Raw genomic sequence first — 15849 nt, forward strand, 5'->3', positions numbered from 1 at the left:
TTGCATCAAAGAAAAAGAAACAAAAGAAATTATAAGCTATTCTTCTTTTACTGGAAAGAAATTAAGACTTGCACCTATGATACATTGGAGTAGAAGCAACTATAAAAGAAGAAGAAGACAAAAAACATGCCCAAACCTGTATTTGGATCAAGGTGGAGTAGCTACCTGCCACAATTATATAAAACCATCTCAAGTTATTGTTACAGGCTTATTTCTGAAATAGGAAAATACTCAAGTATGCAACATGCTTCCCAGAATTTTCTCCCCTCAATCAGTAAGTTATAGCATTTCAGAACACAGCAAGTGCCACATTCATTAAACTCTAATACTGAATTAGTTTTCTAAATCTTCTTTATCCCCTTTAGAGTTTTATACCTGACTTTTGTTTCATTGTGTATAAAAATGTATCAAAAATTATGCATATTTTTTAAACTATACTGTCATTTTTTAAATTGTTAGGTAAAAATTATTTCTCAGCTATCAAGCATATCAAGCATACACAAAAGTGTTTACCCTTAGGTCACAAAAATTTGCTTAAGGTAAAATGATTAGTAAATACTATAAAACAAAGAAATATCAAAATGCATTTATATTTAAGAAGTTTAATACCATTTAGTCCCCATGTTTGCCTAACAATAAATAACCATTTATCTGGGCAGTCCCAATTTATGTCTTTTGCTCTGGCACAATTATTAATAACATCTCTTTTACTCCCAAAGGAATCCAAGTTTATATCAAAATTATATAGTCACCCCTACCTAGTATCAAGGCAGCATGGCATGAAAAGATCTGAGGCTTTTGAAACAAGCCCATGGGGGTCTGTGTATATTTCCTTCATTTACTTACTGTGTATACTCAGGCAATTACTTATCTACTCTGAGACTAATTTTGTCATCAACAGCATATGGATAATAATAGCTCATAGACTTGTTGGGATAACATGAATGCGATAGTATTATGTCTGGGTACATACACAAATGAGGATAATAAGATCACCTTATAAGATTGTTGTGCAGTTAACTTAAAATGATGAATTTATGCATAGTGCCTGGCACACGGTAGATAAACAAAAATACAGTTTTTGTCACACTCATTCTCATAATTATCATTATCATCTGCCATTAGTGGCTGTTTGTAAGTAAATATTAGAGCTAATTGCTTCTCTCCTTCTAACGTCATCTTTTCCAGTACTCATGTCACATCTGTGGAAGATATCCCCATAACATCCAGGAATTAGGAGCACTTTCCTAGCACTTTAGACTGGGACTGTGTTGAACACTACCTGGGCAACATTTGGTCTAGTTCCTGGGGTGACACATTGGTTCGCTTTGATACAGGAATGAGTATCTCAGAGTGCATCTCAAAAGTCCCCTCTAAGCAGAGCAGTATGAACTCTGACTTTTGGACAATCTGGGCAAGTGCCTGATTCTCCCCTCCTGAGAGAAAATTTCTTAGACGTCTCCATCTAACTCTTTATTATTCAAGTGGTTTCCACTTTATTTCATTACATACCTGTTTTTGTTTTGAATTTTAGAATGTTTTAAAAATTTGCCACCAAGGCCACTCTGTGGGCTGCAGTGAGGTGGGTAGTGTGTGCTCTTGATGCTCTCCATCTCCCAATACATTTCTGTCTGCTTCCAGGTTACCTCTACCCCAGTTTGAGAAAGAACAGAGACCCCCTCATTGGTACCACTGGCTTAGAACCTAGTTCTGCATTTTATGTACTTTGTGACCTTTGGCATACTACTGAATTCCTCTGAACCTGTCTCCTGGTCTTAAAAATGGGGCTACTATAAGTACCTATCAAATTGTTTGATAATGAAATGTGATCATGTCTGTAAACCTACTAACTCACATATTAGGAATTCAATCCATGTCGGTTATTTTAAATTCTTTTTTGTGTTAGTTAATATGGTTAATGATACCTAACCAGGTCACGCTGATGAGGACCAATTTGAATTTATTTCTGTTGGGACACAGAGCCCAAAAGCACATAAAATAGATGACATCTGGCTTAACACATAAAAATGTCTGTGCAACACAACACGGAGCCTCATGCAACTATCCAGGTTCTCTCAAATTCCCATAGTAACTCAGCTTTGAGTGGTAATAGCTTATTAATGACCTTACTTGACTAGGCATGCACATTTTTTGGAATCCAGTTGCCATATAGGAACCATATGGTTGAGATCTCTTTAGACTTTACAAAGAGCATTAGTAAAATGAAAACAGAAATAATGTTGTGAGGTGCAGGATTCAATCCGCCAGACTCCATCCTTTACCTGGTTGATACCTAGTTGTCCTTCAGGATCCCAGTCAGACACATTTTGGGGGTGGGGGGGGAATGTTCCTCAAAGACCCTGTGCTTTCCTTTATCACTGTACTTATCATAAGCCACAGAAAATTAATGTTCATTTATGTATCTGCTCCCTTAACCTTTCAATCTCTAGCATAACCATTCTCAAAATGAAATCAGCAGACTCCTCAAGGTCTCTGAGACCCTTTTAGGGGGATTTGCAAAGTCAAATTTACTTTCAAAATGGTACTAAGACATTACTTGTCATTTTCACTTTATGGACATATCTACTGAAAAGCATTGGTGTATAAAACTGCTAAAATTTTGAATTAAGGCAAGTGGCACCAAACTTGCTTTATCACCTAACCCTTGCAATAACAGAAAAGCAAAATAACACCAAAGAACAAAAAGTAACATACCAATTTCAATTAAGAATGCCCTTTTAAAAACAATGAAAATTAACATTCATTTGATAAAGTCCAAATTCCTGAATACACATCTTTAATATTCTGCCAAAATAGTCTGCCAAATGGGATGTGTATAAAAAGCACTTGCACTATAACCGAAGGATGATGATTGTCAAGCACTTGTGAGATAAATGTTTGGGTTGCAAGCTGAAATAGCTTCTCTTTTCATGGAATACCATTTTTACTTTAAAAAACAACTGACGGACAAATCATGGTTATTCAGAGTTGGGTACATCACAGATATTTTTCAAAAGATGAATGAAAGCAAGCAAGTCAATTCAAGGAAAACAACCAATGATATTTATTGCCAATGATAAAATTCAAACATTCATACCAAAATTATAATCTAAAGAACAATTTGTATCTGCCACTGTGAACTTGACAACTTCCCAGTACTTTTCTGATAAGCTTGGTGGTGATATTAACAGTGGTGATTAAAAAAAAAAAAGTTTTATGACATATGTCAACTTTTGGGAAATCTGCATAATTCAGTAAAACGGTATTTTCCATCATGTTATAAAATCATGCAAGTAATGCATGGGTAAAAGATCTATTCAAAATGTGAGATAAACGAGGGCGCCTGGTTGGTTCAGTTGGTAGAGCATGTGACTCTTGATCTTGGGGTTGTGAGTTTGAGCCCCATGTTAGTCATAGAGATTACTTCTAAAAAGTGTAAGATAAACCAATATGTTTCAATGTGACAGATTTTAAAACCTTCTTTGATATGCTTTCAGATTCCACCTTGCAAATGACCTTTAAAGAACTATTATTGTTGGAGTTTGGTTTAGTACCAAAGAAGGATATCACATTTATCTGAAAAGGCTATTAAAATAATTCTCTCTCATTTCAACTAATATCTGTAAAGCTGATTTTTTCATATACTTCAAACAAAACAATACATTGCACTAGATATACAAGTAGATGTGCGAATTTGGATGTCCTCTTTTATTTTATTTTTTTTAATTTTTTTAAAGATTTTTTTTATTTATTTATTTGACAGAGAGAGATCACAAGTAGATGGAGAGGCAGGCAGAGAGAGAGAGAGGGAAGCAGGATCTCTGCCGAGCAGAGAACCCGATGCGGGACTCGATCCCAGGACACTGAGATCATGACCTGAGCCGAAGGCAGCGGCTTAACCCACTGAGCCACCCAGGCGCCCCTGGATGTCCTCTTTTAATGCAGATATTAAAGACTTTGCAAAAAAAATGTAAATGATGCCAATTTTCAGACTACATATTTGTTTTCAAAATTTTAGTTTGTTTTCATAAAAATGTGGTTTTTAAAAAAAGATTTATTTATTTTAGAGAGAGAGTAAGAGAGAGAATGCAAACAGAGGGAGGGGCAGAGGGGGAGAGAGAGAGAGAATCTCAAGCAGACTCCTCACTAAGCAGTGAGCCTGAGGTTGGGCTTGATCTTAAGTCACTGATAATCATGACCTGAGCAGAAACCAAGAGTTGGATGCTCAACTGACTGAGCCACCCATGTGCCCCCAAAATGTGTTTTTATGCAAAGTGCAATGAGTTTATTATTGCTATTTTTAATTGAATAAATAAATGTTAAAAATTTTCAATATTCTAATATGAAAAAATATCAAGAGCTATAATCCACAAAAAAAGCTTTGGGGGTCCTCAATAATTTTTGAGGATGGAAATGGGTACCAAGATCAAAAAATGGAAAAATCACTGCTTCAGAGGGCAGTGCCATTCATCTTTCTATCCAAAATGTCTGTTATTCCCTTGGTGCTTTATACATGTTTATTTAAGAGATGGATGGTTGATAAAATAACTGAATATTGTATGTAATGCCTCAAAAGTCTTTACTATGATAGAACATATCTTGATAGGCAATATATAAGGAACCCATTACAATGCAGTTTATTATTATTATATTATTATTTGTCTATCATTGTTTCTTGCCTCATAATGCCTATCTCCAAAACTGAGATAAGGAAAAGGACTCTTTGGTCAAAATTGATCATTTAATTAAATCACTCTAGAGACATCTACTGGGAAAATACTATTTGCCCAGCTTTAGGTTGGATATAGGTGGTGATGAGGGGGACAATGAAATAGTTTATTTTTCTTAAAGTTCATTATTTGACAGCCAAATCAAAGAATTTACTTGTTTATATATTTTACAACAAACCTGTTTGGGATAAAATAGTTTTAACACCTTTTGAAGATTTTTACAAGTTTTGGTTGACTGTTTTTTATATTGCTTTATCATTGTGCTATAAGGAATATTTAGTACCCACCTCTTTTCGAGTTTCCTGTCATAAAAGCTTGAATACCTATTAGTCCCAGACTGCGTTGGCGGGGGAGTTTTGATGGGCAGAAAAACAGAAACCTGAGGGGATAGGGTGAGTGGGGACACAGAATCTCAACTAGATTAATTTACAGGCTAAACTCTCACATGAATCAAGTCAGAACTTAAATTCTAAATCATAAGGTTTTTTTTTTTTCTCTTTATATATACTATTTTGCCTCCTTCAAGACAGTCAACTCTGTCCTCACCAAAAAAAAAAAAAAAAAAAGAAAGAGAGGAGGAGGAGGAGGAAGGGGAAGGAGAGGGGGAGAAGAAGAAAAAGAAAGGAAAGAAAAAGTAAATATGTGTAGGGATGGATGTGTTAAATAAGTCAATGGGAGAAATCCTGTCACTATACATATATCAAATCATCACAATGTACGCTTTAATAGCTTATAATTTTATTTGTCAATTATAACTTAATAAAGCTGGAAAAAAAGTCAAAGTCTTTCAAAAGGGAGAATATCTTCTTGATAACTCTTATGAATGTGAAAAGGTAGAAACAGTTTGGAATATGCAGTACATATTTTTAGTCCCACTGAATGAAGGAGATAATAAATCTTCTCTTGCCAAGAAAGAAATGCCTTTCAGTTGTGCTGACATAGTTAATATACTATATCCAAGATCTAAAACTCTGTAATTATTTCTTATATGCTATTTTATCCATTGTGAGATCCATTTTCTCCCCTTGTTTTAACATTTCTGAAATTGGGATAAGGCTATTCAGTCAATGATATATCACAGTTTCATTGGCATAGTTTTGAATTTTCTTTGTACAATATAAAATATTGGTACTTCTTACTATTGATAGCATTTTAAATTCAAAGAGACATAGTTTCTCAGAAAACTCCATAAGACTTGATTCTACAGTCATATGGTGACACCGTAATCAGGATAGTGGTCCTTAATGCCTTGAATTGGTTCTATTTCCCTTTCCTGTCTCATTGGAAAATACCACTATTTTTTCATCTAAAGAGCAAATAAGCTGATTTGCTTCAAGGCAAGGTAAGCAAATTTGAATGACACTATTTGATCCCAGAGAACTTCAGAGTTTGGTATAAAGTTTGCACAGGTCCAAAGGGAAAAAAATTCCAGATGTTTAGCTAATGTATAAATAAGATGTGATCACAAGGCAGAGATCACAAGGCAGAGATTTCTATATAGTGTATCCTAATTTTTATGTTACAAAATATTAAACATATTTCCAGCTTACAACTGATTATATATATTTTTATGCAAACAACATATGTAATTTTGCTTTGCATTACCCTTTTCTTCTGAAGTGTCAAGGAAAATAAATGTGTGCAAAAGCATTTATGCCACGTCACTATCTGTACATTGGTTAAACAATCAAAAGTACTTCTGCAGATGCACGTATGAAAATTATGAGCATTCCCACTTCCTCAGTCAAGACAGTCATGCTTTTCTGGCCGCACAAATGCATAATGGAAACACAATTGCTTTAAATAATCAAAATACACAAAGGCACATTTTTCTGAGTGATTGGAAATAACTCTGACAAATGCTCGCATTTGGTAAATTATGAGCTAGCCAAGGTACGTTTGCATAAATGTAATGAAAAACATTTTTAAAAAATTTAGTAAGCATATAAAGCAAATCATTCTCTTTTAATGAATTTCTTTGACAGATAAACCAACAACCATGCAGGGCAAGTTTATGAAGGTGCCTTCCTGAGTGCGTGACAGTGTGTGCATGTATGCGTGTGACATGCACGCATGTGTGTGTATATACATATAGAGACAAAGAAAAATCTTGTAGAATTATGTGAGACAGAGATCTTCCTGCAACTAAAAATTAATATAGAAAAAGCCTAGACATATCACATAGCTACTAGTATTTTGAAAAGAACACAAACGATATGCAGTGGAACACTATGGTAATATGGCACACAAATAATTTATCTTTCCCATACATAACTCTTTGGTAACAGAGAGCATTACATAAGTAACCACATAATTATATTCCCTCCCAACAGTCTAGATACTACACCTCAGCTGTACACTTAAACAGGCATCAATATATAGTTGAGAGGATTTGTAGGTGTCTGATAATAAAAGTGTTTGAATAGGGCAAGAAATAATTTTTTACTCCCAGGTAAAAATAATTTTCTTTTCTTTTTTTAAAAAATATTTTGTTTATTTACTTGAGAGGAAGAGAGAGTGAGAGAGAGCATAAGATGGGAGAGGGTCAGAGGGAGAAACAGACTTCCTACTGAGCCATGAGCCTGATTCGGGACTCAGTTCCCGGACTCTGAGATCATGACCTGAGCCAAAGGTAGTAGTTCAACCAACTGAGCCACCCAGGTTCCTTAAAAATGATTTTCTACTCCCATGGCACTGTTATCTGATTGCTTTGTGTAGGTCTGAGTACTGAGCACTACAACATGTGGATACAACAAAGCAAAAAGCTTTGGAAAGATGTTATTTGCTTAAGATTTTCTAGATTAGCTTATTTCTTAAGAGAAGCATAATAAGTTAGGGAGAATGACCACTGAGTTTGCTACTTAGTTAGTCAAGCTATTCCAAGAATTCTGTAGTCTTTAGAAATTACTAGAAGCTGAAGAACACACCTTTAAATGAAATGGTTGTTTTATCAAGGTTATTTTCAAATGGTCTTGCCCCAGAAGACAATCACCCACATCTATAGGTGTAAATTGTGCTCAAAAAGATAAAATAAGGGGCACCTGGGTGGCTTAGTGGATTATAAAGCCTCTGCCTTCAGCTCAGGTCATGAACTCAGGGTCCTGGGATGGAGCCTCACATCGGGCTCTCTGCTGGGCAGGGAACCCGCTTCCCCCTCTCTCTCTCTGCCTGCCCCTCTGCCTACTTGTGTTCTCTGTCTGTCAAATAAATAAATAAATAAAATATTTTTTAAAAAAAGATAAAATAAGCCAAGGACAGTGGGTGGAGTAGAGATGACTTTTTGGAAGGTAGGGGTGGGGTGGGGGGGGGGGAGATTCTTTTAATTCCTAAACAGGAATTGTAGGAAGAGCCTGATTGTCTTTTACCACCTTAGTCATCTTTGAACATCATCAACTTTTCCCCATTAACTGCCACCCACATTCCCCTAACAACAGGAAAGAAAAGCTTGAGAGAAATGAGAATTACAACAGGGCACTGGTTGGGTAAAATGGAGCAGCCAACCAAGTTAAACTGGTGTCACTTGCCTCACTCTTTGAGGTAGTTCTTATCCTTATCTCTTCTTCCTCTCATTTAAGACCAAACTCCTAGAAAGCTTAATGCTTTGCTTTACTTGCAATATTCAAATACACTGAAGATATTTGGTAAAGATTTATCACTTAGCAATATGATTTCTCTTCCCATAATTTCAGTGAAATCTTTCTCCTATTGGTCTCAATGACTAACTCATTGGGACATCCAGTGTTTTCATATTTCATCTTCCTTGTCTCTGTATCCTCCTTTTCAGCTGACCAGTCCTTTCTTTTAGAAACTCTCCACCCTTCCTCTCTATGGACATTCCCAGTTTTCTTTCTCCCTCCCCTTCTCTCCCTTCCCTTCCCTTCCCATCCCTCCTTTCTTTCTTTCTTCCTTTCTCCCTCCCTCCCTCTCCATCTCCCTCTCTCCCTCTCTCTCTTTCTTTCTTTCACTGGGGGAGGGGCAGAAGGAGAGGGAACGAGAGAATCCTAAGCAGGCTCCATACCCAGCTTGGAGCCTGATGTGGGGCTCAATCTCACAACCCTGAGATCATGACCTGAGAGGAAACCAAGAGTCAGATGCTTAACCAACTGAGACACCAAGGAGCCTCTCCTAGTTTTCTTTCTAACTGTGTGACTGAAGCTTTTGTCTCCTTCCTCTTCACACGTTCATATGTGTGATCTAAAAGTTTGTTCCTTAACCCTCATCTTGCCTGTTCTCTGTCTTTCCTAACAATCTCATCTACTAGTTGGGCCTTGAGTGTGAGTGACCCCCATAGTTCTGTCATTCTCTCACAGGGCTGGATACAGGTGTTTACCTGTACACTTCTCTATGAAGATAGGCTCTGGCACCTCGAAAAACTCAATATATCCAAACTGAATTTATCCAGTATATCCAAACTGAATTATCACATTTCTATCTCCTCATGTTTCCTATTTTATAAAAAATGTCATCACCAATGTTTGAAATCTCAAAGTCAAGTATGACCACTTTCTTGGTCATTTCCACAATAATTTACAAAACCCTGTCAATACTTCCTCTGAGATATTGCTGTGATTTATATCTTCTTTTCCAGCCATTCTATAGACTTCCCAATAACCTCATAAATGTTCTTTAGGTTCTTCGGCATCCAAACCACTTTATACGTTGCTGCCAGAAAAATCTCTATTTTTTTAAAAGATTTTATTTATTTGTTTATTTATCAGAGAGAGAGAGAGAGAGAGAGAGAGAGAGAGAGAGCAAACAAGGGGAGCGGCAGGCAGAGGGAGAAGCAGGCTCCCCACTGAGCAAGGAAAAGCCCCATGTGGGACTCGATCCAGGGACCCTGGGATCATGACCTGAGCTGAAGGCAGACGCTGAACAGACTGAGCCATCCAGGCATCCGAGAAAAATCTCTTTAAAACAGAATTTTTTCTTGTTAATGTATATTGTCTTACCTAAATGCATTTGCTTCAGTCATTTGCTTCGCTAATATTTTCCTTTTCCTACAGAAGAAATCTCTCTCTTGTTGGTGCCTTTATATCATTAAGTATTCTAATCTAACAGGATAGACTCATTTGTTAGTGAGCTCTATAAGTAAAGGGCCTGATGTGTCTACTTCAAATCTCTAACATACCCTGTAGTGACTGACATAAGGTAGACCCTCACGAAATCTTTGACTTCGGGGTTGGGTTTATTTTATTTTTTTTTAAGATTTATTTATTTATTTGAGAGATTGAGAGAGAGCATGAGAGGGGAGAAGGTCAGAGGGAGAAGCAGACTCCCCACAGAGCTGGGAGCCCAATGTGGGACTCGATCCCAGGACTCTGACCTGAACCGAAGGCAGTGGTTAACCAACTGAGCCACCCAGGCGCTCTTGGAGTTGGGTTTAGTATCATTCGTTTGTTTAGAAACCTTCAACATTCCCTATTTGTTATATCCCACGAACTTTTACCTGGTCAGTCAGACCTTTTGATTTGGGATCTGGGAAAGCTTGGCAAGAGGATAGTCCAAGGCAGAGGAAGAGGCCCAAACAAAAAGGAAATTGAGAGAAGCCCAGCAAGTGGCAGCTGGAAGCATTCTCAGACAATATTTGTATTGTTCTTCTGCCTGCTGAGTGTGGCCTGACCCTTGGGGGCCCAGACGTGCACATACCACAACCACCAATCTCTCCAGGAATCACGGAATGCTCAGTGCCCCTGTTATACCACACCCAGGCCTGCCACTCCCAGGGGATGCCCTGTGTCTGTTGGCAACCACTCAGTGACTGACGTGCTATGCTCCTGTCTTCTGGCAGGAAAACTGGAAGAGCCAGCTAAGCCTAAGAATGCACCTGTCCTGAAATGCTAATGGTAATTCCAGACATATCAAGCCGAGAGTTAGACTTTTGGGGCCTTCTCTCTGCCAAATGATCCATGGGTACTGTATTTAACTCTGGTTTTTCAGAAGATGCTGCCCTGCTCTTGGTGCCTAACCCAGGAGGTATGAGTCAACAGGAATCTGGGTTCTGTGGGAAGAAAGTATTATGATAAAGGGAGACTTGGGCAGTACCATACAGCTTTCTCCTTTGTTAAACAAATACATTGACTGTCACCAGCAAGGATGCAGGAGAGCAGAGGGAAAGGGAAGCTCCAGAGAGATGGTAGGTTTTCTCCCAAAGGTGAAGCTCCTTTGTGCATTGAATGTGTCTTCTATTTCATGAGCACATGTCTTCCCCAGAGCTCCTCTCTCACTGTGGAATACAAGAGTGCTACACTGGAAACAACTACTTTAAGTGTACTGATAGTGGAGAATGTAAACTTATAGACTATTAGGTAATTACAAGTCCAGTCCTATTACTCAGTTTACCTGGGGGTGAGTCTATGTCTAAGTGAACCTTTTATAATAACCCATTTCCATTTCTCCATTGTCCCTCATTTCTTCACCTAATTTCATTGTCATTTATTTTGCTGTACCCTTTTTTTTTTCTCAGTAAGAAAGTAAATTCATTGTTATCTCCCTGTCATGTCCATCCTTTCCTATACCTTCCCAGGGGACGATCTCAATAACATCTTCACTAGGATCAGAGGCATCTGGCACATAGTCTCAAAACTTCCCTCATCCTTACTCCAGATTTTTTCTGTCACCATATTCTTTTCCTCTTTTTTCTTGGAGTAAAAAAAAAAAAAAATTTAAACAATTTCTTTAGCTAGCATTATAAGCTGGACTCTCCCCAGTTCCTGCCCCATTAAGGACACATTTCCTCCTATACTCCAAATTGTTCCTGCTCCAGCAGCTCTTCCTCTCATGGTCAAATCTCCACTTTCCTAAAAAAATTTTTTTTTCTTGCTTTACCTCTTTCCTTTCACTTTTTGAATAAAGATTCCATACATTTTCTATTTCTAGTTATTATCACCTTCATTTTTCTCATGCCCTTGAAGGACATATTCTGCACCCATGAATCTATGGAAACAGCTCTTGTTGACCTAATTCTTGCTGAATCATTCACTACTGCCAGCCCATCTATGGTTCTCACTCTGTAATAATCTTCACGGCAGACCCTTCTGAAAAATCCTGGTTGTGCTTCTACACTGGGTTACAAGCTTTTTTCATAACTCTTCCAAGCTAGAGCTTCCTCAGATTTCCTGAAAACCTTCCATCTCCATAATAAGTCCTCTTCCTTCTTCTCTACACATTTATTCTCTTTCCTTCTAACCCCATAATTATTGCAAGGAATCACTTCTATCATCTATGATTAGAGGTCTTTTCTTAAATCATCACAACCCCACACTACAAGTCATTTTCTGCAGACAACATCCTCTAAGATTTTTTTGATCTCCTTGGTAAAGATACCAATATATCTACATCCCAAATATGTGTGTGTGTGTGTGTGTGTGTGTGTGTGTGTGTGTATAAAATATTTGCATCCCAGCCAGAGATGCAGACATATTTTGGGAATTTATTTTTGGCTTATTTTTGATTTTCCTTTCTGACTTATGGGTGTCTGATTGTCATAGAGCTTCAAGGAAAAGTTGTTTCAGCTCATGGTACTTGGGATTCATAGTTAGCCTTTTGAAAACTGCTGTTTTCAAATTACCATGTACACATCATGGAGACACCCTTGAATTCTTGCACTACTCTGGATTTTCTCCTTCCTTCCTTGCATATTTTTTATATGTAGGGTGAAAGGGTTAGGACTGCCCCAAAAGTGAAGTGGGAGCCTCCGTGATGTATATGGATGTTTTCATTGTCCCCTTTTTTCTTTATACATATACATATCTCATATCTGTAGGAAATCTTTGGCCATGGGATATTTGAACAGGGTTTTTAGGAAGGAAGGGTCATGTTAGTGAACACAATATCCCCAGCATGTAGATGAAGACACGTAGATGACTGCTTATTTTTGGTCAGATCAAATGGTGTGAAGCATCCTATATCCATCCACAGGATGTGTCCTACTTGCTTCCTTGAGAAATGATTATTCTTACGGATATAGGCTTTCAGAAAAAGATATTGACAGCCTTCCTCTTCAATCTATTCTTCTACAGATGGACTATGGGGCTCGCCTGATGGACTGTGTGACAAGTCTCTCACAGTGTCCATTCAGCCCTGGGGGCAGAGGCAGCTCCCTTTATCTAACACAATAGGGTCAAAGAAAAGTCAGAGAGGGAGTTAGTCTCCCAGAAAGGCCATGAGAACTCTCTTTATGGAAGGCCATAGATTCAAGTTTCAGTAATGTGGGTTTCTCTGAGGTAATAACTGCTAATAGCATATATTTCCCAGGGAAACTGAGTTAGGTTCCTTTGTACAACTCCCGAGAGAAGAGAGAAGGCAAAGGCAGGGACTGTGTCTATCTTGCTTACTTTGTGTCCTCTGACAGAAAGAGGTTCTCCCTAAATATTTGTGGAATTGAAATGTGGCCAAAGAAATAAGTAGCACTTGATAGTAGTACTAGGTTTTGGGGACTTAAGCAAATTTCATATTTTCTTATATTATTTTCTGAAGAAAGTATCACATATTCCTGGGGTTGTGACTTAAGATTTTTCCCTGAGGCATTGTCAAGGAAGTTAGGAATTGGTAGAAATTGATCTCTGCTAAGAGATTCAGTGGTCGGATTGGAAAATCTCACCTTAGTACATTTAAGGGTTAGATGCTCTCCTAAAGAAAGCAGTCCTTTTCTTAAAGGCTCTAGCCCTAGCTGAAGCTGGCCATAAGATACTAGATTTGGTAGATAAGCAGACAATTCAACTGTGACCACTGCTTTATTCCTCCTGGGATTTAATTACCAATGTACCTTTTTTGAAGATAGTTTCGCCAATTATGAAAAATGACCTCTTTGGGGGCGCCTGGCTGGCTCAGTGGGTTAAGCCGCTGCCTTCGGCTCAGGTCATGATCCCAGGTCCTGGGTTCGAGCCCCACATCGGGCTCTCTGCTCAGCAGGGAGCCTGCTTCCTCCTCTCTCTCTGCCTGCCTCTCTGCTTACTTGTGATTTCTCTCTGTCAAATAAATAAATAAAATCTTTAAAAAAAAAATGACCTCTTTGGATAATTACATAAATGTCTAATAGAAATAGCCTATAACCAGTATAAATGTTACTGCCATCAAATAGTTATAATATCGGCCTTTCAGCAATGTTTAGTGTACCCTCAACATTTTTTATTAAACCCAAAACATTTTATTTTAATCAAGAAGAAAACAAGGTATGTCAGATGAAAATGACACACATATTTTTGTGCTTATTATTTAAAGAAAGGGGAAACATCTGAAATCTGTTTGCTAACTACAGTATAATACAAATTAGCCTGCAGGCACCGTGTGTGCCGTACCCTGTCTGCTTGCCAGCCCTGCTTAGTCCCAACGTATTAATGAGCAAGTGCAAGTATTTGAACAATCAGCATTTCCGCATTTGCATGCAAACTCTCATGCTGTGTAATTATACACAGAGCTGGCACTCAAATTAATTAAAGCTGATTTCTCTGTGACTGCAAACTGGTCATATCCTCAGCTTTGCCTTCCTATGAAGTCATCACTCTACATTCAACGTGACACTTCTGTCCCTGGCATTCTCAGTAATGCTAATGTTCGACAACTGTGAATCCGGTAATATTTTAGATTGCAGCTGACAATGGCTGGGTGTTCTTGTGCTTTTCCTCTCCTCCCTATTTTTCTCCCTTCTGGTATAAAGATAAAGAACAGCTTTTGAGCGCCTGCTTTGTAATTATCTCAAATAATAATGCAAACAAATTACATATATTGTTTCAGTCGGTTCCCTCCCTCTTTTATGACTCCACCCACTTGATTAGTGCTTACAAACAATTCATCAAACTTAAAAAATCTGTTTGTTTGATAGTAGCAAACAATTAGTTTTGATGGCTTTTGTCTTAATTTTGAAAAGGCTTTAACAAATGGTGTTTTATTTTCATAGATAAGGATCTCATAATTCAGGATCAGGAAGATTAGGAGAGAAAGAGGCAGGAATGACTGCTAGATTTGATTAAGACTTTTTGAATCCTCATCAAACACAGCAGTATTGCAACAGAGACTATTATTTGCCAAAGAGATCCATAAACGTTACCTTCTAGGGCACGGGCTTTCCTCCACTCTTCCATAATAAAGCCATCACCCTTCGGTTTCTCAGTTCCTCAGAAGGAACTGTTTCTGTGACAATTGCTTTGAAAAGACATCCTTAGAGCAAGCAATTAAGATATCATTACGAGTCTCTCTTCCTAAATTTAAATCTCTGAATACAGGTGGCTACTAAAAAACACCATCATGTAGGGCCCGGGAGATGAGCTGCTTTGACACGTTCCTCTGAAATCACTCCTTAGCACTCAACTACGGCTCACCATCGTCCTCATTCCTCTGTATCCCATCAGCCAGAAACCGCACAGATAACTATTCGCAGGGACTGGATGTCTCTTTTTAGAGCAAGCACCAAACAGTTCTGTCCCTCAAGTTCAAGACCCTGGAATACACTGCCAAGAAGATTGCCCTAGTAATCTACATTTGAAAGGAAAGATCAAGCAGGGAAATCCTTTATAATCAATCTCTAGTGATCAAACCAGGAGATATAATTGCCCTTACCTTATCAGTAGTACTTCTGGGTCCACATAGAACATCAGTTAGCAAGCTCCCTTCAAATTCCAGTTGGCATACAGGTGAGAAAGGAGCATTGAGTTTCTCCCGGAGAGGCTTCTGGGGAGATCACAGTCACTATTATTGTGATCCGAAGCCTGCCCTTCTGTCTTGTCATGAATTTCCTACGCAGACAGGTGTCATATTGGCATGAATTTCGTTGCCAAGTGCAGTTTAAGAGGTGGGCGTGGCTGTGATCATGTAGCCAGTTCCACCTGTCTCTAAACCCTCATAACCTCCATGCTTTCAAAATTTCGCTCAGGTCTTCTGTGACTTCATGAGTTACCCACGCACTGGATCCGACTAACAGAGGTGTGGGAACAGTATCGAGTTAAGCAGCACTGTCATTGTAGTACACAATGCTCATTGCTACTGGCAAATACCTATTTGCTGAATCAGGATTGGGCTGCACTGAGCAGGACTAGGCAGTTCTACCGCTTTCTGTTTGTTTCCTTTTTAGAAACCATCCTCTTCTAATTAACCACTTAGCAAAAATAGATTCTTTTTGATGTTC

The 15849-nt window shown here is 38.2% G+C and overlaps 1 protein-coding gene across 2 annotated transcripts in view; it reads right to left on the bottom strand.

Annotated features, from left to right (window-relative positions):
• ADGRL2 (adhesion G protein-coupled receptor L2) overlaps positions 1–15849 on the bottom strand; it is a 388797-nt gene that overhangs the window by 273076 nt on the left and 99872 nt on the right. The window contains exon 1 of one of the 2 annotated variants that reach the window (XM_047725542.1): positions 15285–15439. The exons of the other annotated variant lie outside the window; for it this stretch is intronic. The gene's annotated coding sequence lies outside the window, so the exon portion shown is untranslated. Of the gene's footprint in view, positions 1–15284; positions 15440–15849 lie in introns of those variants that run through there. 2 annotated transcript variants of the gene reach the window in all.

The sequence above is a fragment of the Lutra lutra genome, chromosome 4 (genome assembly GCF_902655055.1).
Source record: "Lutra lutra chromosome 4, mLutLut1.2, whole genome shotgun sequence".
Lineage (NCBI taxonomy): Eukaryota > Metazoa > Chordata > Mammalia > Carnivora > Mustelidae > Lutra > Lutra lutra.